This window comes from Panthera pardus, unplaced genomic scaffold (genome assembly GCF_024362965.1).
Source record: "Panthera pardus isolate Hobbes unplaced genomic scaffold, ASM2436296v1 HiC_scaffold_9, whole genome shotgun sequence".
Classification (NCBI taxonomy): Eukaryota; Metazoa; Chordata; class Mammalia; order Carnivora; family Felidae; genus Panthera; species Panthera pardus.
In genome coordinates this window covers 5,224,504-5,249,710 of record NW_026527024.1, presented here as the reverse complement: position 1 = coordinate 5,249,710, position 25,207 = coordinate 5,224,504, and the positions used below count along the sequence as shown (strand labels likewise).

Genomic DNA, 25,207 nt, shown 5'->3' with positions numbered 1-25,207 from the left:
CGCGCCCCGGTGCCTCTGCCTGTGCGGAAAGGTCACTCAGACCCTCCTCTGTCCCCCCGCAAGTGGGAGACAAATCTCCCATGTGAAAGGTGCCCTCTCTGTCCCAGGAGGTGAAGAGGCACCCTTATGACCAGCGGTGGGAGATTGAGGGCCGAGAAGGCTGTATAGACAACCCTTGTCACTTTCTACTAATTTACTCCCCAGCCCAAGTCTGTTTAGAATCCCTCACTACCACCGGAAGCTCCCAAAGTTAAGCTTTTCTGGTCTCGTCAATTCCTCACGGACCCGTTGTCTCTTTGTCTAAAAAGCGGAAAAACTGCCCGCCTCGGTCATTTCTCTGGGTCTCAATTTCATTCGCGGGCCACTGCGAGCACGTAATGAAACGCTGGTTTTCTGTCCTGTCGATCTGTCTCCCATAAGTTTAATTATTACTCCAGGGGCAAGACCTCGAAGGATAGAGAAGAATGCTTCCGTCCTTCCCAGATCACCTTCTTAGCTGCGGCAGGTTACGGGCGCATCCATCAGAGACCATCCGTAGGGCGGCCGAAGCCATTGGACAAGGGACCAAGGCAGAGTGTGTAGGATGAGAAACCAAATGAGCCTCCGACAGCCCTGGGAAGGGAGAGGAGGAAAAGAGGCGGCAAAGCGTGTGGGGGTGGGAGGTCCAAAGGGGCGGGAGGAAGATATGGGCTCCAGAAGTCCAGGGGCGTGAGCTCCAGGAAGGAGGGCCAGCCGTGGCAAAGAAGGCAGGCCACTCCTGACTGCCCCACGGAAGTGTGCGGCGATGTGGGGCCGCTGGGAACCCCGAGGAGAGCTGGAGCCCAGGAAGGTGACGCAGCAAGTATAGACAAGATGGCGAGAGACTGGGAGCTGCGCGAGAAGGTGAGGCGGAGGGAGCTTTCTTCTGTTTCAAAAATGGGGAAGACGGGAGCAAATGTAAATGCTGCTGGAAGGTTCCAGCAGAGACGGATAAAGGGGAAGGACGGGGGCGATTCCCAGGAAGAGTCCAGCGGAGGCTGGGTAGGCATTTCCTGTAATTACCCAGAGGCCACCTGTAGGGTAGAAAGGACTGGAGTCCTGGGTGGGCTGTGGGCGTGGGGGGGGGGGTGGGCTGCAGGGCGTCGCCCTCAGGCAGTTCCGGTTTTTGCCCGAGGAGGAGGAGGAGGAGGAGGAGGAGGAGGAGGAGGAGGAGGAGTGGTTCAAGGGAGGGAGGGGCTGGTTCGAAGAGACTGCAGTCTGGGTTTCAGTGTGGACGGCCTGGCTGAGGTTTCTGCCGGGATCCCGCAGGGGCCTCGGGGCCGTGTGACTATGGTGAGCCACACCCTGGGCCGGCGGGGAAGAGAAGGCCCGCCCTCTGAGGCATCTAGAACTGGCCTCTTCTGGGACAAAGTGGCAAGGAAGTCCGGGACCTTGACTAGTGGTTGAAGGGGGCCCTGGGGCCCAAGCAGGGCGGAAGGAAGTAGGGCTGGAGCGGGGGTGGGGAGGGGGGTGGAGTGCAGCAGGGAAGGTGGGGGGCCGCCTCTCCTGGAGGTCGGCTCCACCCCGGCGGGGTCATCGTTCCGCCCACTGATGGAAACCAAGCAGTCACAAATTTGTTACTGGAGGTGGCACCTGGTGTGGAAGAGGCCACGGGAAGCTTTATGAATGCGTGGTTTCAGAGGGAGACAGCAGCTGCAGACGATGACAAGGTCTGTGCCGTGGCCCCAGGATTGGGTGGCTGCAGCAGTGTGGAGTGAGTCACTGGGGCCGGCGAGGCCGGGCGCAGAGAGGCCGGGGTTTGGATGGGTCATGTTTGTGGAGGACGAAGTTGCTTAAGCCAGTGGCACACCTGCCATGTGAAGGTGGGCCGTGTGGCTGGGGCCTGAGGTCCTGGGGAGCGAAGGCAGTTGCCCGGGAGGGCGGGACACGGCCGTGGCACGCCCGTGGCACACTGGCGTGCCGGGCTGGCTAGCGTCCCCCTCGCATCGTGTCCTTTCTGGGACCACAGAATACACCCTTGTTTGGAAATTTGGTCCTTGTGCAGGTGACTGGTCAAGATGAGCTCATCTTGGACCTACTGGAGTAGGTTTGGCTCTTAATCCAAGAGGCCCGATGTCCTTAGAAGGAGAGGGGAGCCACAGAGGAGACACGGGAGAAGGCCACGAAGCCGCAGAGGCGGAGGTCACAGGGATGCGGCTCCCAGCCCCGGGGAGGCCGAGGGCTGCCAGGAGCAGGAGGGGCAAGGACAGTCCTGCCCCCAGAGGCTGCGGAGGCTCGAGCGTGCCCACACCTTGACCGTGGGCTCCGGGCTGGCCGGCGGGCCTGGGAGGGGTTGGAGGTCTCTGCTGAGTCCCCTCCCTCCGTGCGGGGCTTTCCCAGCTGCAGGGGGCTGGCAGGAGGGGAGGCACCCCCACCAGGGGTGGGGGGTGGCTACGGGCAGGGGTCCCGGGAGAGCGGGCTGGCGCGGGTGGGATTCCCGCGGGGGACGGTCCGGAGGAGGAAGCACAGCCGGGTGGCAGGGACGGAGGCGTGTGCGGGGCGTGTGCGAGCTCGTGAGCTCATCCGTCGTGCCTCACGGCCCTGTTTTCTGTTTTCCTTGGTTACCGTCCAAAATGCAAACGCCCGATATCACCTCTGTTGTTTAGTCCTCGCACACACCTGCCAGACGGTCATCGGGGACGTCAAGTGAAGCAACAGGGTCCCGGATGAAACTTGCTCAGACCTACCGCGCACTGTGAGTGGCAGAGCGGCGTTCAAATCCAGGTCCTTCCGAGTCGCGAGTGGCTGCTCCCCCGACCCCTCGACCTGCCCCTCCACCTCCAGCCCCCTCTCCTCCCCCCCCCCCCCCCACTGTCATTCACAACCCCTCTCGGGGCCTCTGCTGTATATGCCGTGCTGGGCACACTGGGGGCTCAGCCCCTGCACGTGACCTGGAGGAACCCACAGGAGAGAACGGCATTGTGTGAGTTTCCCAGGGGCCGTGGTGGCAGGTTGTCCCCAACTCAGTGGCTTCAAATAACAGAGATGTGTTAACTTAGCGTTCTGGAGGTCGGACGCGGGAAATGGGTGTCAGTGAGTGGAAATCAAGGTGTCCCCGCGTGCGGCTCCTTCCAGAGTCTCCACGGGAGAATCCATTTCCCTGCCTTTCCCACTTCTGGAGACCACCTACTGTTCTTGGCTCTCCGCCCCTTCCGGGTGTCAGTCCAGCCTCTGCCTCCTGCCTTACGTCTCCTTGTCTGACTCTGCTCCCCCAGCCTCAGTCACATCTCGGGACCCTCGCACCCACATAGAACCCACCGGACGATCGCCCAGTCTCGAGACCTCCAAGATCCTTAATGACATGTGCAAAGGCCCGTTGCCGTAGAAGGTGACACAGGCTCTGGGGTTGGAATGTGAACAGAAGGGTAGAGGCTGTTGCTCCCGTGCCCGAGGGGAGGACAGAGTGTCCAGGCACCGCGGCAGGCTTTCTCACGGAGTTTCACGCAGAATGCTAGGAAACAGAGGTGCGACGATGAGAAAAAGCTCCTCAGGAGGTGGGATGTTTGCACTGGGTCTGGAAGGACGAGTCTGTGCTGAGGAGAAGCGGAAACACGGCAGGAGGCAGAGGGAATAATGCACAGTGGTGCGACGTGCCAGAACTTTCCGGGCAGGGCTGAGCGTGCTGGGAGCGTGCCTGGAGAATTTGGGAGAGATGAGCTGGGCCACGTCCTGCGGGAGGGACAGGCTGAGGAGCTCGGCCTTTATCCTGTGGGTTCGTGTCTCCAAACCTTGTTCGGTCGTGTGTTCCTTTTGGCTGAGCCGATCTTAGCTTGCACCCCCAAGTATATTGGTGTGTTTATGAATTACACGGGCATCGCTGTGCTGATATCTTGTGTACGTCGTAACACGCATAAGGCAGAGAAACCTAACAGAGCGCCTGAACCTTGGCTGGCTGCCTGGCCACCAGGTAGAGACCGCAGTTCTCAGGCTCCCTTCCAGCAAGGTGTGGTCCCATGCCTGAACTTGGGCTGATAGGATGTGCACGGACGTGCCACGGGCAACTCCCGGCCCGTGTCTCTAAACACAAACCGGTTTCCTGGATTCTCTTTGTTCCTGCAGCTGGGAACGTAGAGAAGTGAGCCAGCTTCTACTATGCAGGCAAGATGATACAGGGCCGTAGGGCCCTGGGGTGACCCGGGAAGTCAACCCACTCACCTCCAGGTGTCTGGGGGAGACAGGGCTCAGCTCCCGTCTGAGTCACCTTGTTTTTGGACTCCTGTTATAGCGGTCTGTTTACCCCTAATACACACGAGGGGTTCACGTTTAAGCTCAAGCTGTTTTCTTTTCTCTTATTTTATTTTATTTTATTTTATTTTATTTTATTTTATTTTGAGAGAGAGAGCAAGGGAGAAGGGCAAAGAGAAAGAGAGAGGAAGAGAGAGAATATCCGAAGCAGGCTCTGTGCTCAGCACGGAGCCCAGTGTGGGACACCAGCCCATGACCCTGGGATCTAGACCTGAGCTGAAATTAAGAATCAGACGTTCAACCAACTGAGGCACCCGGGTGCCCTAGTTTTTTTGTTTTGTTTTTTTCATACTTCTCCCTGATAGACAACAAGGCTGTGCATGCAAGAAAATATTTTCATGGTCACTTCCCCTTCCTCATAGAGAATTATAAAGATTTTGTTAGAATTATTGCATAGAGCGTAAGCCGTATCTCTGTTAAGACGGCCTCTAGGCCAGCTCTGGGCTTCGGCGGGGAAGCGGGCCACAGAGTGACGGTGGCTTGAGTTGGTAGGATGGGAGGGGGCTTTGATCTGGGGGCTCTGGGGTGGAGAGTGGTGGCTGGCCGTGCCTTCTGTCCCCTCAGTCCCCGGGATGAAGGGTGCCTTGCTGGCACGGGCTGAGCCCCGTTGGGATGGGCCCTGTGGCCTGGAGAGTCTGACCGAGCACAGAGCCCACGTCCCCCCTGCGTGGCCCTTCAGGCCCGGGACCTGTCAGGGAGAAACAGCTTATCAAGCAGCTCATTGTGTCTTGTACTTGGCTGAGCCCAGGAGACAGGGGTGGGGACAGAGAAGCCAGTTCTCAGAACAGAAGGTGGAAAGCCCTGGCTGGACCTGGCTGGAAAGACCTTCAGAAGGGAGCCGAGGGCTGTAGGCTGGGGCCAGTGGCTCCTGCAGGACTGGGGAATGTTTGTCACTTCCCCTGGTTTGTTGGTTTTTATCCCTTGTCAGCTTCCCTGCGGTTGTTGGCAACAAAACCTTTGAGACGAAAAAGGGGCATTCATTGTGTGCCCTTGTTCAAGATTGACAGGAGACAGGGAGGGAGAGGAAACCACTGCTGTTTGGCAACCAGGCTTGGGGTGGTGTGGAGGGACCCGGGGACAGGACCCTAAGGGACAAAGTGAGTGATGGCAGCAGAGAGAGGGCAGAGGGCTGGGATCCCAGACCCGGCAGTTGCCTGAGGGCACAGGTGCCCAGAGCCCCTCAGAGACGGCTGACGGGCAAAGAGATTGTGGCGTGTGCACGCAGAGGGGTATCGCTCGGCCGCAAACGAGAACGAGACGCGTCCACCGGGACAGCGTGGGTGGACTTCGAGGGCACTGTGCACGACAGAAGCCAGTCTCAGAGAGACTAGCACTGTGCACATCACTCCGTCACAGGTCCCTAGAGGCGCCGAGTTCACAGGGACGGAAAGCAGAAGGGTGGGCACTGGGGGTGGGGGGAGGGGGACGGGGACGGGGGTTAGTGTTGAACGGGGACAGAGTTACAATCCGGGATGACGGAAAGTTCTGGAGATGGGCGGCGGCGGTGGTTACACAGCAAGTGAGTGTACAGATAACCGCACAATGGTGTCCCTAAAATGGTTACGGTGGTAAATTGCATGTTTTGTGGATTTTGCCCCAACTAAACACTGTGAGAGAGGGGCGCCTGGGTGGCTCAGTCGGTTGGGCGTCCGACTTCGGCTCAGGTCGTGACCTCGCGGCTCGCGAGTTCGAGCCCCGCGTCGGGCTCTGTGCTGACAGCTCGGAGCCTGGAGCTGCTTCGGATTCTGTGTCTCCCTCTCTCTCTCTGCCCCTCCCCTGCTCATGCTCTGTCACTCTCTCTCTCTCTCTCTCTCAAATAAATAAACACTAAAAAAAAAAAAAAATTAAGAAACAAACAAACAAAGAAACTGTGAGAGGAAAGACGGAAAGAGGTAGAAATGACCGTGGCCTGGTTCTCCCGTGTGCGCGTGGTCACGTCGGGCCTGTGTTCCGCGGCCTCGGGCTGGCGAGCCAAAGCAGAGAAGAGAGAGACCCGGGAGGAAGAGGGGCCTGTCGCCTGGTGCCATGCGGTCCGTGTCCTCCGCAGCCGGGGACCGCAGCAGCGTCAGAGATGACAGAAGGCCTTTGTCAGGCTTCTTTCTCTCTTTCAAGTGTCCTTTCTGAATATTCACTGTCCTTTCCCCCACGCGCTCCCCACACTTGACTTCTAGTGTCACTTATCTCTGCACACTGAATAGTCACGGTTGCTAAAAGGCGCGAGCTGCGTGACAAGAACGTTCTTGGATGACCTGGGGTTTCCGCGGCTCCCTCGGGTCGTCCGCTAGGTTGGGCTCTTTCAGGAAGATACCTCTGGGGTCATCGTCATCCTCTGCCCCCTGGACCCGTCTCTGCCCTGCCCGGCCACCGCCTGGCCGCTGCGTGTCCTGTGCCCGCTGTGGGAGACTGCTTTGGGGAGGAGGGCTTGCCCTCCGGAGGCCCCTCCAGCCCCCCTCCCAGCTGCATCGACCCCACGGTGGGCATGACCTTCCCCTTGGTTCGTCTGTAGACACCCGGCTGTGCCTGGTTTCTTCCCTTCCCCCTGGCCTCCTCCCTAGGTAGTCCTCACCAAGTCTTTCCTTAACAATCCGGGGGAGTTCGATCTCCCACTCGGGCCTGGTGGAATCACTGTTACCTCCTCTTGTGCTTCTCCCAGCAAGAAGCTTCCAGAAATTTCTGAGGACAGCAAGCCCGGTGGCCATTCACGAGGTTATCGGAAAGACACCGAAGGTTCTGAAAATGTCCCCAGGGCCTAGTGGCGTTGCCGCTGCCGTGGGAGTGCGGGCTTCCCTGGAGAGCGGGGCGACGCGGCCACTGCATTCAGCATCGCTAGGGGCCGTCACCGTGAGTGAGGGGCTTAGGACGCACTGAATCTGAGCCATCCACGGATACTGGGAAAACTCTGGGCCCGATAAAAGCCGCATTTGTCTTGTTACTGCGCTGGTATTGGTAGGTACGATGGGATTGTGGAGAGCAGAACTGATAGAAATCAAGATACCATTGGGGCCACACTAGCTCCAAAGACTTTTAATGGAGAATCCATCCTTGCCTGTCCGGGTTCTGGCCAGCCCCCTCCCTCCAGTCTCTGTCCCGGTCGTCACATGCCCGTCTCCCGTCTGGTGTGTTCTTTCCATGTTTCTCCCCTCTTCTCATAACACAACGGGTCCCACTCCAGCAGGACCTCATATTTATTTTATTTCTTTTTAGGTTATTTATTTATTTATTTATTTATTTATTTATTTATTTTAGTTTTTTTTTTTTTCCAACTTTTTTTTTTTTTTTTTTAATTTATTTTCGGGACAGAGAGAGACAGAGCATGAACGGCGGAGGGGCAGAGAGAGAGGGAGACACAGAATCGGAAACAGGTTCCAGGCTCCGAGCCATCAGCCCAGAGCCTGACGCGGGGCTCGAACTCACGGACCGCGAGATCGTGACCTGGCTGAAGTCGGACGCTTAACCGACTGCGCCACCCAGGCGCCCCAGTTTGTTTTTTTTTTTAATGTTTATTTTTGAGACAGAGAGAGACAGAGCATGGACGGGGGAGGGGCAGAGAGAGAGGGAGACACAGAATCTGAAACAGGCTCCGGGCTCCGAGCTGTCAGCACAGAGCCCGACGTGGCGCTCGAACTTACAGACCGTGTGATCATGACCTGAGCCGAAGTCGGAAGTTCAACCGACTGAGCCACCACACTATTCATTTCTTTTAAGGGAGAGAGAGCACGTGAGCAGGGGAGGGCAGAGAGAGAGGGAGGGAGAGAAAGAGAGAATCCCAACAGGCTTTGTGCTGTCAGCGCAGAGCCCGACCTGGGGCTGGAACTCACGAACCATGAGATCGAGACCTGAGCCGTTATCAAGAGTCGGACATTCAACCGACGGACCCACCCGCGTGCCCCAGGACCTCATCTTTATTAATTCCATCTGCAACAACCCTATTTCCAGAGAAGGTCGCGTTCACAGGTCCCGGGGGTTAGGACTTGAACACATCCTCTGGGAGACAAATTCAACCCTTCAGAGTACCGCTTGGTTGAAAGCAGGGATCTCAGGTAGACCCAACTGTAACCAGAAGGTCACGTAGGCAAGTCAGAAGAAGCAAAAACAAGAAAATAAAAATGACCTATGGTTCCCAGACTCGGAGGTGATCATGGTATGTACACACGACCAGTTCTTTTCCCCGTGTAATTACACTTGTCAACCTGTGGACAAGTATCATTAGGATTGTACTGTACCTAATATTTTGTTGCCTTGTCAGTTTACTCTTGCCCCCGACAGTTCGATAATCCAGGGTTAAACATCAACCTGGGGTAAGAAACATTTGGCCACCGCGATGTTTACTGGCTACATGGGGTGTGTGTGTGTGTGTGTGTGTGTGTGTGTGTGTGTGCGTGTGACAAATTTCTTAGCCTATCCTATCAGTGGACACTCACAGATAGCCTCCTATTTTTCATCATCAGAAACAAAGCTTCAACAAATATCTTCATAGCTAAATACGTACGCGCATCTTTCTTCTTTCGCCTTAGGATAAACTTCGGCACTGTCTTTTGAAGTTCATCTTCTGTGCCTCATGGGTCACGTGGCTCCTGTTCTGCTTTTCATTCACAATCATTTCCTGTTTCCCTATTTTTTTTTTGTTTTAAATCAGAGCTGAGCTTAAATCTGTGGTTGAACAAGAAACCCTTAAATTGCTTATAATCTGAAATATTTACTGGCACTTTGAAAACAGAACAGTGTATAAAGTTCATTAATGAACGGGATAGCTGTGTTTCATCAGTGCAAGATTTAGCTTCTGTTGCTCTGTATGCAATTTTGCGGTATGACAAACAATTGTATCCAGCTAATGGAATTCTTTTCCCTTTTTGCAATAAGTAGAATTTCATGAATTGTAATTTATTAATTATTATTAAGTATTGGACTAATTTCCTTCTTGCTGCAAGGTATTGGGATGCAAAATTTCTACATATTAAGAGTTGAGAAAAGAGATAAGCCTCCCCCTTCCCCACACTCAGGGCCACACCCACTGAAAACAGAGCCACGAGGTATTTGGGTGTGTGGGTGCCCTGTGACCTCACCGCAGATGACCCCGACCTCTAAAGGAGACAGGACTGCCTTCAGAGTGACCTGGGCTATGCCTGGGCTCAGTGTCAGTTTACTCACGTGACCCACTCAGCAGCAAAAAACAATAAAATGTTTTGCAACCAAATGTGCATGGCTAAGATCCCTGCAAGGTTTTGCATCTGGTGAGAACAGAATGAGATGGAAAGCTTCCTCTGATTTTCTAAGTTTGCCTGATCTGCTCAGGATCTCTGGTTTTTCTCCTGATTTGGGGCGATTAAGTACAGGATGTGTGCAGGGGCTGTGTGTTTGCACGCCAACTGCAGGGTATGTGGTGTGAGTCGAGAAAAGTGTCTTCTGTCCTGAGCCCTGCCGTGTGTATTTTGAAGCTCTGTTATTAGGTGCATATGCCTTTATGATTGTTACAGCTTGATGATAAATAGACTCTTATTATTATGAAATGTTCCCCTTTTTCTGGTGATTCTCTGCTCCCTCCGCATCTTTGAGATGATGTCAGTACAGGGACTGTAGCCTTACCCATCGTGTCTGGGCCTTCTCCGCCTTTTTGCTTCCAGCCTATCTGTGTGTTCACATTTAAAACACATCTTTTGTGCCCAGCATATCATTGGGTCTCCCTTTTTAAAATCCACTCTGCACGTCTCTGCCTTTTCTTTGGGGAGTTTAATCCTCTATATTTATTGTAATTGTTGATATGACTTGTGATCTATCATTTTGCTATTTGCCGTGTGTTTGTTTTTCTTCATTTTTTTTTTTAGCTGGTATTGTTCCTCTTTTCTTCCTTTCTTGTCTTTAGAGTTGCTTGATTTTTAGCATTCCATTTTATTTTTAATTTTTTAATTCTTTATTTTTTTAAGTTTATGTATTTATTTTGAGAGAGAGAGAGAGTACAAGCAGGGGAGGAGCAGAGAGAGAGGGAAGAGAGAGAATCCCAAGTAGCCTCCATGCTCAACACAGAGCCCAAAATGGGGCCCGATACCACAGATTGTGAGGTCATGACCTGAGCTGAAATCAAGTGTTGGATGCTTAACCGACTGAGCCACCCAGGCACCCCTATACCACATCTTCTTAATTCATTCATGAGTCAGTGGACACTTGGGCTGTTTCTATAGTTTCGCTCTTGTAAACAATGCTGCTATAAACATTGGGGTGCATGTACCCCTTTGAATTAGTGTTTTTGTATTTTTGGGTAATAATTTTTGTACTCCTCCATGGTGGATTAATTACTATTAACAAAAAAATCCCAGGGAAATTTATTAATTTTAATATTATAAGAACTTGAAAATAATGGAAAAGAGGTTTTTTACTGATTTTTTTTAAATGAACACCCTTTTAAAAAAATTTTTTTTTAATGTTTATTTATTTTTGAGAGAGACAGAGAGAGAGAGTGAGCAGGGAGGGGCAGAGAAGGAGACACAGAATCCGAAGCAGGCTCCAGGCTCTAAGCTGTCAGCACAGAACCTGACACGGGGCTCGAACCCACGAACGACAAGATCATGACCTGAGCCCGAAGTCGGATGCTTGACCGACTGAGCCACCCAGGCGCCCCAAATGAACACTCACAAGTGCACGAGAGGGTTGTTGGTCTGGTGCATTAAAGGTATTCAGGCAAACAAAATTGGAGGGCAGCGATCGCACTTTTGAGAATCACTTTTGACCTCGATAATTTTTCTTTCCACTGTGGACATGCAGGTTTGTAAACAAACACAGGTAACAAATTTTGTTCTGAAGCCAGGCATACACACGCTTTTGATGCATTAGCAAGGTGTAAGGATACGGCTCCCATTGTAGAAGTTACGCCTAACACAAAACCCAGCAAGTACCAGGCGGTGGCATCAGAATAGAGGCATCAGAGGCATGAGAACAATAGGCCAGCTTCTAGGAAAGCTGTTCATGATGCAGCAGAGGGAGAGGACAGTTGTCTCGAGAAGAAATATGGTAGATGGGCTTCCCGTGAGAGGGCACAACCCCTCCAGGCAGAGAAGGCAGGACTGGTTTGAGTCCTTGCAACGCGGAGCAGATTTGAATCTTCTGGAAGCACGTCTCTGTCAAGGGTCTTCTCCAGACTCCTGCTCTCAGGGCAGCTCAGCCCCCACTGCGGGGAGGGGGGGTTGAGGGGGGCGGGGGACTCCCACTGCGCCCACCTGTCCCGCCCCCGCCTCTGCCGAATTAACCACAGTAGTTGACTTTACTTGCCTCTGTTTTCCTACTTCCCCACTCAGCGTTTCTCCGCACTTGAGAGTTGGGGTGGGGGCTGTGGAAACTCTCTCTCTCCTTGAGACACCTCGTTCCTCCAGTACCCTCTTTTTCACTTGTACCTTCAAAATCTCCCTTTCTGCTGGCTCCTCCGTTTCAAATCCCCTTTTATAGAAAGAAATTTGGTGAAGGCTTCTTCCAGAAACTTTTCACGATTTCCTTTCCAGGCGCGAACATGTGGCCAGTTATGTTAATTTCAATCAGTCTACATAGGAGGGATAAAATGAGGCCCTCTCAAAAAAAAAAAAATAAAAAAACCTACTCCGATGCCATGCATACAGAAAGCATTTAATAATTGCTTCATATTGCCGTTGTGGATAATATACCTCTTTTTCCAGCAGTTGCTTTCTTGTGGCATTGAAAAGGCAAAAGAGCAGGAAATACAGGATTTTCACCAAATATCTATCAAGTCCCATCTAATGCCTTCCCTGTCAAGCTTTAATGTGAATGCAGGTTCCCAAGGGGATCCCGCTACAGTGCAGATTCTGATGCCTGGGTCTGGGGTGGGGCCCAAGACTGTGCATTCCTTGCATGACCCCAGCGATGTTGGCCACAGACCCGGCAGTACCTTGCAGTAACCTGGAAACGGACATCCAGTTACTGGCACATTCAACCACTCGCCCTCTACTTGGGAATACTGAGAAGTTCCCGGGTGCTTTTTTATGGTGCCAGCCCGAATTTCAACTCTTGGTATGGAGTGACGCAACGTTTCGTGACTGTGTTTGTCACGTGCTTGCCTGGTGTTCAATACGTAAGACCGACGATAAGAAATCATGTTCATAGAACATTATTACAGCTTGATTTTGTTGCTAACGATCCCCGCCCTCACCTGGCCAGTTGGGGGTCTGTGCGGGGGCCACTGTCTTAGACGGTTTCAGGAGTGTCGCGCCCTGGGACGCGGCATAACTGTTCTGTAACCACCAGCTCTAGGCTCCAGATGCTATTTTGGAGAGTGAAAGTCGTATGACGGCTTATGCAGTGTGCTTGTTTATTTAAAATATTCCTACTTCCATAGATTTCTCTACCCGTCCCCCCATCTCTCTAGAGAGAGAGAGATGGGTGGGGGAGAGAATCTCAGTTTCCACACTCAGCGTGGAGCCCGACACAGGGCATGATCCCACAACCCTTGATCACAAACTGAGCTGAAATCAGGAGTCGGATGCTCAACGGACTGAGCCACCCGGGTGCCTAGATGTGAGATTCTTATAGAGGAAATGGGGTGATATATACAATTTACAGTTCTCCTCACTTTCCCCATTTAACAGAGCAAGACAGAGGAAGAGCAAGACTTACCTGTATTCAGTTGCTCTACTGGACACATCCAAGAGTCATCGTTTGTGCGTTACTCTTAGTTCCTAGAACATTCTACGTGTCCGTGACTAAGGGGGTGCGTGTATGTGTGTGCATGTGCATTTAATCGTATTATTTATTCATTTTTTTAAGTGTATTTATTTTGAGAGACAGAGAGAGCAGAGGAGGGTCAGAGAGAGAGAGGGGGAGAGAGAGAATCCCAGGCAGGCTCCGTGCCGTCAGTGCAGAGCCCGAGGCGGGGCTCCAACTCACGAACCGCGAGATCGTGAGCTGAGCTGAAACAGAGAGTCGGACGCTTAACCAGCTGAGCCACCCAGGCGCCCCGGCGCGCGTTTGATTTTACAGGCAGTGTGGTGTCGGGGCAGTTCGGCCTCTGACTCAGAGGTTCTGAGTTCCGGTTCTGACTCAGCCACTCATCACATGAGCTGGAAGAAGTCATGATCTTCCCGGAACTTCGGCTTCCTCAAACATCTGGAGATGATCAAGAAATCCCGAGGTGACACCAAGGCGACTCCCAGCTCCAGGAGTCTGCTTCCCTCTCTCCTCCCATTCCTAGCGTGGGATGTTGGAAGCATTTCTGCATCAACACCAGGAGAACAGAAGGTAGAAATGGCTTCGAGGAACGAGACGTGTGACTTTAGACGACACTAACATATTGAAAAATTCTAAATAGGGTGAGAATTACTTTTTCGTCTTGTGCTTGAGCAGTAAACACTGTCTTGTTCGTGTCCGGAGGTCGACGCCCGTGGAGGTGGGTCTCCGCTGCATCACCCACTGCCCTCTCCTCTCACGGGCTGTGTGAAGCGTGTTAAGCAGACGCGGGTCCCCGGAGGGGCCCCGCGCTCATGGGTGAGCCTCTTTGGGGAGGCGAGTACGTCTGGCCCCCGGCTCTCATGACAGCCCGTCTCCGTCTGGCCCTGTGCCTGGGGAAGGTGCGAATGGTCCCCCCAGGGTAGGGTGGGGGGTCTGGGGCAGGCTCCCCGCTCCCCAGCCCCCCACGGCGCCTCCCTGCCCACCTGCTGCAGCCCCACCGTCCACACGGCCTTCTCTCCAAAGAGAATGTAGCTGCGGAAGTCACAGCTCCTCTAACACAGCGAAGCAGATTGACTCCGTCCGGTGTGGCCGCTTCGTAGGCGCTGGATGGTTCCAGTCGGGACTGGAGGACGGGCGTCTGGCGTGTGTCCCCCAGGCGTTACCTCTCCTGCCCGCTCTGGTCCTGACCTGAATCTATTGCATCATCGGCTCAGCATTATTGATTGGTCCTGTGCTGTCCTTTCCAAGCTGGGAGACCATCCAATTGGAGACAGGACAGCTTCCAGGAGTTTGGTCCCAGAGGTGCTTTTCTTGGGGACGCCAGTGGGCAGCAGAAAGGGGGTCTGCATCGTCACCCTTTTGCGTGATGGCCGGGGTGCTACATTTGGGGGTGGATGCGTACCCACAGCTTCTGTTCTCTCCCTCTCTCTCTCTCTCTCTCTCTCTCTCTTAAAAACAGGGGCATTTGGGTGGCTCAGTCGATTGAGCATCTGACTCTTGATTTCAACTCAGGTCGTGATTTCAGGGTGTTGAGATCAAGCCCCAAGTTGGACAACAGACTGAGAGTGGAGCCTGCTTGGGATTCTCTCTCTCTCTCTCTCTCTCTCTCTCTCTCTCTCTCTCTCTCTCACTCCCTCTGCCTCTCTCTTCTGCTCGTGCATGCTCTCTCTTTATAATAATAATAAAAAAGATAAGGTAACAAGTCTGTAAGTTGAAGTCCTTTAAAACGGGGCTGTTTAAACCTCAGTGTTCCTTCCCGTCACCGGGGGACCTCGTCGACCTGCAGGGGTTCATCGGACAGGGCTGGGTGGGCTTGGGTTCTGCATTCTAGCAAGTTCCCAGGGAAAGCTGGTGTTGCTGGTCTGGGGACCACACTTCGAGTAGCAACCTTTTAGGAGAAACCTCATCATAATCCTTCGCATTTTCTTTTCCATCGTCTTCTGCCGTGTGAACTCGAGCGCTATTTTGGTAAGCGTAAACTCTTGAATCAAAATGCGCGTCCAGAAATACACATTGTGCTGTCTGCTCTCAGCTTTGTCTTTTTCCTGAATCTCTTTTCCCTTAGATGTGGGTAAACCAAGTTGGGAGAGGATAAAAAAACCCTTGCCTGTAATTTATTTCCTTGTGAAGTGGGAAGTCAGGACAGCTCATGACTCACATAGCATATGCTTATATACTGAAGGTAATCAAATGTTTGGGGCACCTCCTCTAGGCCAGACTCTGCGTCAGGCATCCAGGGGTGCAGACATACCCCAGCTCTTAATGAGCCCCCTTAGCGGAATTGTGTTAAGAATTAAAGAAATGATCACAAGCTATTAAATACGATAGGGGTATGTCCAGTTTGCTACGTGCTATAATAGATTACTAGCCAAAAATTAAGATTTGATTTGTGTTGATGAAAGGCATGTGCTTCTAGAACCAAGGCTGGGAGAATTGCCCTGCTGTCCAAGGCTTGGCTCAGCGGTCCTACTGTGATGCTCTCAGAAGGAGACGGTTTGTGGCTCTCCTGATGCCCCAGCACCCATCCTGGCTCTCGTGCACGTGCTATCCAACGCCGGTGGTAGTGGGCATTTCCCTATTACACTGGAAACCCTCTGCAAGCTGGGTTTGCGTCTTCACCATCAGGGGTTCCCCACAGTACGTAACACAGGCGAGTTAGGCTCAAAGCGTCCCAGTGCCTCATGGCCACCACGCCCTGAGCTCGGACTTGGGTTTCCCTCCGCCGTGTTGGGTGGGACCAGCTGGACCACAATATGGGGGACAGAGTTTCTGTCCTTCCCCTTCCAGCAGCCTTCAGGCCCAGGGTACGAGACCCAGTGATGTATTAGTGAACAGACACCTCAAAATTCAGTGCCACCTGCTTGCAGGGCGCTTGGATTCAGGCTGATGTGTTGCAGGCAGGGGGGGACTGGCGGTCTCAGGAGGGGCGGGTGGGGACTGCCGGGGGGGGGGGTGCTGGAGGCCAGCGACTCAGCTGCAACACCCATGCTTTATTATTTTATTTTATTTTATTTTTGATTTTATTTTATTCCTTCATAGATTCTCACTCTTTGTTTTATTTTATTTCATTAAAAAAATATGTATATAATTCATTGTCAAGTTGGCTAACATACAGTGTATACAGGGTGCTCTTGGTTTTGGGGGTAGATTCCCGTGGCTCATCGCTTACATATAACACCCAGTGCTCATCCCAACAGGTGCCCTCCTCAAAGCCCATCACCCATTTTCCCCTCCCCCCCCCCCCACCTCCTCATCCACCCTCGGTTTGTTCTCTGTGTTTAAGAGTCTCCTGTGATTTGCCTCCCTCCCTCTCTGTTTGAGACTATGTTTCCCCTTCCCCTCCCCCATGGTCTTCTGTTAAGTTTCTCAGGATCCACACATGAGTGAAAACATATCACATCTTTCTCTGACTGACTTATTTCACTTTGCATAATACCCTCCAGTTCCATCCACGTTGCTGCAAATGGCCATATTTCATTCTTTCTCATCGCCAAGTAGTATTCCGTTGTATATAGAAACCACATCTTCTTTATCCATTCATCAGTTGATGGACATTTAGGCTCTTACCATGATTTGGCTATTGTTGAAATTGCTGCCATAAACATTGGGGTAAAAGTACCCTATGCATCAGCACTCCTGTATCCCCTGGGTAAATTCCTAGCAGTGCTATTGCTGGGTCATAGGGTAGATCTATTTTTAATTTTTTGAGGAACCTCCACAGTTTTCCGGAGCAGCTGCACCAGTCTGCATCCCCACCAACAGTGCAAGAGGGTTCCCGTTTCTTCACATCCTCGCCAACAGCTGCTGTTGCCTGAGATGTGAATGTTAGCCATTCTGACAGGTGTGAGGTGGTATCTCATTGTGGTTATGATTTGTTCTTCCCTGAGGATGAGTGATATTGAGCATTTTTTCATGTGTCTGTTGGCCATCTGGATGTCTTCTTTGGAGAAGTGTCTATTCATGTCTTTTGCCCATTTCTTCACTGGATTACTTGTTTTTCAGGTGTTGAGTGGGGTAAGTTCTTTATAGATTTTGGATACTGACTCTTTATCTGAAATGTCATTTGCAAATATCTTCTCCCATTTGGTCAGTTGCCTTTTAGTCTGCTTGATTGTTTCTTTCACTGGGCAGAAACTGTTTATCTTGATGAGGTCCCAGTAGTTCATTTTTGCTTTCAATTCCCTTGCCTTCAGAGACATGTCAAGTAAAAAGTTGCTGTGGCCAAGGTCAAAGAGGTTGTTGCCTGTTTTCTCCTCTAGGATTTTGACGGGTTCCTGTCTCACATTTAGGTCTTTCATCCATTTTGAGTTTTTTGGCACCACCCATATTTTTAAGATGCACACTGTCTTCTTGATTGAGGAAAAGAAAATATTGATTGATTTCCAAAAACTGGCTGTTCCAGAACATGTTTGTTGGCACAGGATAAGCTTCTGTAATTTCATTTCTAACTGATGTCCACAGATTTACATTTTTTTTTTCTTTTAGGGAGAGTGAGAGCATGAGCAAAGGAGGGGCAGAGGGAGAGAGTCCCAAGCAGGCTCCACGCTCAGTGCAAAGCCCAACACGGGGCTCGAACCCACACCTCTGGGATCATGATCTGAGCCGAAATCAAGAGTCGGAGGCTCAACCGACTGAGCCACCCACGCTCCCCAGGTGTTCACGGATTTAAAGCCCATTCTGGCTTTGAGAAGAGGAAAGAAAACTAGTGGAAAACACTCTTAAACTTGAAACGGTCTGTCTGGGTGGGAAAGACAACAAAGTTTCTCAAACTTCCTGGTGACGCTTCATAGGTTTCGATCCATTAATTTCCTTTAAGAAACATCCCAGCCACGGGGCGCCCTGGTGGTTCAGTCGGTTAAGCGTCTGACTTCGGCTCTGGTCATAACCTCATGGTTTGTGAGTTCGAGCCCCACGTCGGGCTCTGCGCTGACAGCTCAGAGCCTGCTTGGATCCTCTGTCTGTCTCTCTCTCTCTCTCAAAAAGAAATAAACATCAAAAAAAAAATCTTAGCCAAGGACTTATGCTTTTTAAGGTAAATTTAGGAAAACTTTCTTCAATGAGATATCGCAGCAAAGCCTATTGCCTAAATAACCCAAACATCCAGCCTCTTCCACCTGTTGCCGCCAGTTTCTTCACCTGGCAAATACCATGGGAGACCTGGCAAGAAGGCAGCAGGTGCAGGCTTTTCACAAGGGAGATGCACCTGTCCTAGGAGCCCTCCCGGCTGGGGCTTGTCCTCCTTGGCTCTCGATCGCCCTCTAATAGAACTGTTACAGCAGATAGCTTCATTTCTTGTCGGCATACCTCCCTCCCTCCACGCCCCGAGGGGCTGCCCCTGTGGGGACGAGAATTCCATTGTATTAATCTGTGGGTGGCTCAGTAGGGATGGAGCTCACTGGCGGGTGTGAGCTAACTGCACTCTAGTGATAGAATCGATGCCGTGTATTTATTTATCACCGGATAGGAGGTCCACAGGGAGGTGGTCTGGGACTGGTCCTGATGGGGGGGCGGGGGGCCGCAGCCCTTTCCTTCCCAGCCGCTCTCGGGGCGCCGGCAGGAAAGGGACGGCACGCTCAAGTGGGTGACGGAGGGGAATTAAATGGAGGGGGGAGTTACTACGAAGAAGGGGTGAGGCCCACCCCGCCTGGTGGGGTAATCAGCGGAATGTGCAGAAGGCTGTAACAGGCCTGCAGCTTTCAGAGGGCCCCCGGAGAGAGGCTGTGGCCTTCAGAAGGGGAACAGCAGCCGCTGCCAACACGGATGGGGAAGCACGAGAGACGGACCTCATGTCCTCCCCCCTCCACTCTCTGCCGATGACTCCTACCCTCCTCTTTGAATGGACCCAACTGGAGGCCAGAAGAAAAGGAAGCCCAGTGATTCAGTCCGTAGCGGCCAATGTCTTGGGGCACAGAGTTGAGTGGAGCTAAGTGGATGATCTAGAATGGCAGGGGAGAACATCCAGCCCTCTGCTGTCCTTAGACTGTGCGCTTTCCCCTGGATACTTATCAGTCACCTCATGGTGCCAACGGGGCTGCAGAACTCTGGGCATCACACCTGTGTTCAAGCCAGTGATAACTGGGGAAAGCAAGGAGTCAAAGGCCTATGTGAACTGTATTGGGCCCTTTGTATCAGGACGGCTAAAGATTTCCTGGAAATGCCACCAGCAGATTTCCGATTTTATCTCATGGGCTAGAAATGGGTCCATAGTTTTTCCTCTAAAAGGAAAAGTGTGGGAGCCTATCAACTCCCAGACAAGTCCCCATGTTAGGCCATCCATTGGGGGGTCTAAGAATTGGAAAATCTATCAAAGCCTGCTTGAAGGAAGTGGGTAAAAAGTAACTATACGTCCATGAATAAACTGGAGAAGTAGCGTTTGTGTTTATGGTTACTGTATCAGATACTGAGAAGTTTTGCAAAATGAAAAACAATTTATGATTTCAGACTAACAAGCGAAACTGGGTGTACAAAGACGACGTTGTAATAGATCATCTTTATTATCCTGTATAGTCTGGTGGGGAGACCACTGCACTCAGGATCTATCCAAAGGACAATTTTTTAAAAATGTGTATTTATTTTTGGGAGAGAGGCAGAGCGCGAGCAGGGGAGGGGCAGAGAGAGCGGGAGACACAGAATCCCGAGCGGGCTCCAGTCTCCGAGCCGTCAGCACAGAGCCCGACGCGGGGCTCGAACCCGCGAACCGCGAGATCATGACCTGAGTCGAAGTCGGACGCTCAACCGACTGAGCCCCCCAGGCGCCCCCACAAAAACTTTTTAAAAAGTGTGTAGCAAGCGCTTAAATCCCTCACAACACCATCACATTACTTTTGTACCCAGAAAAAAACAGCGTGAAGAAAAGCTTAGGATGAAATGCTCGTGCCCTCGCGGTGGACATTTTCCAGCGCGAACTGTCCGAATTCTGCGGTCGGCCGGGTCTACCGCCGAGGGCGGGCCGGTCTGACCCAGCGACCTGAAGGAGCCCGAGGAGCCTACGTACGTTGAAACCGATTCAGCAGGTGAAGGGATCACGGGCGCCCTCGTGACGCGTGGCAGCGTGGGGTGGCTGTGCTGCGCCTCTGAAGCCGCTATAACACCGCATGGGAACTACGCGGAGTTAGAATAATGCAAATACACAGAGTAAGTTTCCACCCAGAGCCGTTAGGTGCCCGTGACTCACCGCGTCGAGGGCCATCTTTTGGATCGAGGCACCGTGTCTGTAAGAGATCCCTACTGTCTACCAGGAAGGATGGCTCCCCAGGAGGCCCACGGCGGGGGTGGGGACTGGACCCCGGTGGGGGTGATGATGATGTCAGAGCAGGGGTGCGTGCCGGTGAAGAGGGGCGCGTGGAGGGCGCGAGGACCGGCCTGGGGACGGCAGAGAAGCGCACGATGGTCACAGTCCTCGGGCAGGGAGAGGACACTTTTCCCAGAGCACCCAGAGGGAGGTGGTGAGGGCATCGGCCGGGCTCCCCGCCACCCACACCCAGATGGCCCGGCCCGCGGCCACCAAGGGAGCGCTGGAGCGGGACCCGCTGAGCCCGCCGAGCCCGGCCGTGCTAGGAACGCGTGGGGAAGGCGGCCTTGCTCTCCCGGGACGGCTGGAGTGCCTGTGACCCCGCGGTGGCCCCACCCGGTCCTGTGCCAGACGACGGCCTCTTGGCTGGTCCCCTGCTCGCTTCACATGTGCCTGCTGTTCTGGTCCTCGTCCTAGTCTGCTGAGTCCCCAGGGGACCTGCTGCACAATTCCCGATATTCTTCCTCCTCTGAACTTGCAGCGTGTGTGCCGTGCTCAGATCGGCCGACGCGTGCTTCCTCGGCAGTGTCGCTTAGGGCTTCACGTCTTGTCGGGGCTTTGGGGCGAGCCTGGGTGTGCCGGATTTCACTCTGCCGTGGTTCCCTGGGGCGCGGGTTCACACTCTCCGTCCCCCGTGCCAACCAAAACACACGACTCCATACCGGATATCCCGGATCGCGCTCGCCGTAATCCCCGGGTCCTGGGTTTTCACACAAGAACTGTTCCTGGTGCCTTGACCTTGCCAGGCATTTCTAATTATTCTGGTTAATCATCTTCCCATATTTTTATGCATCTAGAAACACGGGAGTCCCTTGGTGTGAGTCAGCCTGGCCTGTGAGAGCCACCGGTGTGATGGCCGTTGATGGTAATTTGGAGCACGTGTTTTCTAAATTCTCCAGGTTTCCCTGTCATACTTTTAAAATCCTGACCTTGAGGAAGTGTGGGACTTTTCTGTCACGTAGGCCAAAACAGCAATTAATTTTCTTGATGGTTCCAGGACCTTTGCATCTTTATTTTTTTTTTTCTTTCATTACTTTACGTTTTATTCGTGGGGAAACATAGCATCTGAAGAATTAGTACGTGGCCCGGGGTGCGTGGCCTGAAACGGCGGTACCGGTAGAGTCCCATGAGACGCACCCGCAGACGCGGGAATGCGCTCATGTGCCTGGGACACTAGCCTCGTTGGGGCTGGGAAGTCCTCCCAAAGGCAACAACCAACCTCCTAGGCTGCCGGCAGCGGGGAAGAGACACAGTGGATTCCTCCTGCCTGGTCCCTGAATACTTCCGCTTCCGTCTGGACTCCTGGACCCGTTCCCATCTCTGTTTCTCACGCCTCCCTCGCGGATCTCTGGTCACTTCTCACCCAACTGTCGCGGCTCGCACAGTAAACCAGGCCCTGACGGAGAGTTATCAGACTATCTCCCCACTGAACCGTGAGCCTCCAGCATTCAGACCCCGGAAGTGTCATTCTCTGCCCGAGACACCCCCGTGCGGGGGCTCCCCCGGCGCGTCCCGAGGCCCCAGGACGAGCCGCACAGACCTCCAGGGTCTGCAGCCTCCCGCTCCGTGTGCTGGCCGCCCTTGGCCCAGCCCCCGAGGCAGAGCTCCGTGCCGCCCTCCGTCTGGGGACCGTCGTCCTGCAGAACGCGTGCCTCGGTCAGCTGGGGCTGGCCCAACACAACGGTGCAGCTTCTCTCAGCCGTGGAGGCCGCGAGCCTGAGACCAGTGCCAGCGTGCTGGGGTTCTGGCTCCGGCTCTGTCCTGGCTTCCAGAAGGCCCTTCTCGCTGTGTCCTCACACGGCAGGGGGAGAGAGAGAGAGAGAGAGAGAGAGGTCGATACTGAGTGCTCCCTGGTGTCTCATTGTAAGGGTACTGACGCCGTCGTGGGGGCCCCACCCTCAGGACCTCACCTAAACCTACCTGCCTCCCAACGACCGCCCCCCCCCAACACCCACACATCAGGGTTAGGGCTTCCACACACGAACTTTGGGTGAGGGCACAGAGGACGCAACTTGCAGTCCATTAACAGCCAGTCAGGCGGACTATTGGAGCCTGGGGCCGGGGGACGGGATTGGGGACCACACTTGTCCCCCGGCAGCCAGTATCACTGCCCCCAGAATTGGAGCACGCGCGGGCTATCCCAGGACCCCTCCCTCCACATGCGTCTCGTCTTCTCTCTCCTCCTCCCCCTCCTGCTCCCGTCCCCTCCCCATATCTCTTCCCCCTCCGCCTCTTCCTCCTCTCCCCTCCCCATTCCTCTTGACCCCTCCCCTGCTCCTCCCCTCCCCCTTCTCCCCTCCCCCTTCTCCCCTTCCCCTCTCTCCCCCTCTGGCTCCTCCCCTGTTCCTCATCCTCCCCCCCTGCTCCTCTCCGTCCTCCTCCTGCTCCTCCCCTCCTCCTTCTCCCCTTCCCCTCTCTCCTCCTCTGGCTCCTCCCCTCCTCTCCATCCTCCCTCTGCTCCTCCCCTCCCCCTTCTCCCCTTCCCCTCTCTCCCCCTCTGGCTCCTCCCCTCTTCCCTGTCCTCCCCCTGCTCCTCCCCTCCCCCTTCTCCCCTCCCCCTTCTCCCCTTCTCTTCCCCTCTGGCTCCTCCCCTGTTCCTCGTCCTCCCCCCTGCTCCTCTCTGTCCTCCCCCTGCTCCTCCCCTCCTCCTTCTCCCTCCCCCTTCTCCCCTTCCCCTCTCTCCCCCTCTGGCTCCTCCTCTCCTCATCATCCTCCCCTGCTCCTCCCTTCCTCCTTCTCCCCTCCCCCTTCTCCCCCTCTGGCTCCTCCCCTCTTCCCTGTCCTCTCCCTGCTCCTCCCCTCCCCCTTCTCTCTTCCCCTTCTCCATTTCCCCTTTCTCGCCCTCTGGCTCCTCCCCTCCTCTTCATCCTCCCCCTGCTCCTCTCCTCCCCCTTCTCCCCTTCCCCTCTCTTCCCCTCTGGCTCCTCCCCTCCTCCCCCTCTTCCTTCTCTCCTCCCCTCCCCCTCCTCCCCCTTCTCTCCTCCCTCCTCCCCTTCCTCCCCCTCCTCCTCCTTGTCCTCTTTCTTCAATGAGAAGGATGACAAAAGCAAAGAGACGTGATTAGACACAGATAATCCAGAGAAGAGATAGTGGGGAAAGCATTCTTGAAATTTCATTCCGCCACAAGCCCGGTTCCAGTTCACTAAATGAGCCCGAGATGAAAACCATCTGCGAAACGCTTCTTGTGGGTTACCCGCCCCCGTGATCAGCAACAGTTTTCCATCATCCTCTGTGAGCTGCTGGAGGGCGGAGGAACGGACGCCGTCTGGGGGTGAAACGGGGGCCCCCACGGGCGGAGGACCTGCTGAGCCCCGGCCCCCGCTGGGAGCTCCAGCCCGGCTTGGATTCGGCTCCCATCCAACCCGAGGGGGGGCGGGCATTGCTCGTCCGGACCCGCGGGACCCAGACTTGGAGAAGCCTGGCAGCTTCCCGGGGCCGTGCCTCTGCTGGGGGGCGGGGGGAGGACGGGACCCCACACCTCACCTGCCCCTGCTGCCTGTGGTCACGCACGCACAGGAGCTCTAGCGTGTCATTTGCTGCCACCACGATGTGGCAACGTCGATGCACGGAAACAGCACCGGGATCAACAAGCCAGGGCTACGTACGGGCCACCGCCAGCGGCTGGTCAGAGGAGGCAGCGGGGCTCGGAGTCAAGGCGGGTCTCCCTCCAGGACTGGGTGGGGTGACGAACACGAGGGGGCCCCTGGGGAGGAGGGTTTGGTAAGCAGCGGAGACCCCTCGAAGGCTTTGGGTGATGCTAAAATGTGAACAGAGCTGCGTGTTCAGATATTTGAGGGAGGAAGCAGGCCGACCCCAGGGATCAGCTCGTCCAATCCCCTCGCGCCGCAGACGAACAAGTCCGGGGTGGGGGGTGGGGATGTGTCTCTCAGGGCCACAGCCAGGAAAGGGCTGTGGGGCCCGTGCTGCCATCGTTGCCGGTGCAGGAGCAGCCTTCCAGACCCTGCTGGGTACAGAGCAACCGGCCACGTGTGGCTGTTCAGATCTGCGTTAACGGAAATGGAATGTGCCGGGCAACCCAGTCCAGGATTGTCGAGGATCCTGACTCGCCCCGGACACTTCTCGGGTGCTCGGTCCGCATGTGGCTGCCACCCTGGACGTCGTAGATCTAGAACATTCCCATCGTTGCGGGAAGTTCTGTTGCACGGGCTGCCCGCCACTATGGCTGCTCTGCCTTCCAGGATTTCAGGCCATCGTCTGCACACCCAGGACCCACGTGTGAACACCGCCCCACCCACCCCGGCTCCTGGCTCTGTGTCCGGCACTGGACTGGTGTCCACGAAGGGTCTTGCCAATGCATCTGGGGCCACTTCGGGTATTTTCAGTTTCCCTTTCCCTTCTGTTCCCTGCAGCCACTCGAGCCCTTGGCAACAGCCCTGTTCCCTAGTTCCAGGCCCAAATCACCGAGGCGTGCGGCTGGTCGGAGACGTGGCACCACTGTGGCCTGGAATGTTCTGCCCCGTGGCCTGGGCCTGGCACAGGAAGCAGGGCGAGGTGAGGAAGGAGCCCAGCGAGCTGGCGCGAGTCAGCCTTGTCCTGTGGCGACCTGTCAGAGCCGTGAATGCCCTGGAGCTCGTCCTTCCACGGAAACGTCTGGAATGATTGTCTCTGTGTTCCTCAACCAGTTCTCCCAATAATGGTGACACTTGAGGCGTTTCGAACATTGTTTTTGGGGAAATACAGTGTCTCCTGCTCACTTGGCTGTGTTAAGTCATTTACTTATGCTGTTTGCTCAGCAGGTGGCATTTTTGTTCAGTGATTTCATTCGTCGCTGCCTGTGTTTATCGACCATGACATATTAATCATGCAAATTAGGACATTATTAATGAAGGAAAAATTAATTCCGCCGCTGCTCCTGGGTTTGCTGTGACAGCTCTGTTAATGCCCGTTCACCGCTAACACCGGCAGCGACTTCTCCGCGGCTGCCGCGAGTTGACACGTTACATTCAGGGTAGAGGTTGGGGACCGAAG

General features: G+C 54.1%; 1 long non-coding RNA gene across 1 annotated transcript; it reads left to right on the top strand.

The window, feature by feature from the left end:
- The first annotated feature begins 1,513 nt into the window (after positions 1–1,513).
- LOC128775875 (uncharacterized) lies at positions 1,514–24,932 on the top strand. The gene is made up of 2 exons (XR_008420817.1): positions 1,514–2,713; positions 24,589–24,932. It is a non-coding gene; the product is annotated as an uncharacterized LOC128775875 (long non-coding RNA).
- Positions 24,933–25,207: the final 275 nt, after the last annotated feature.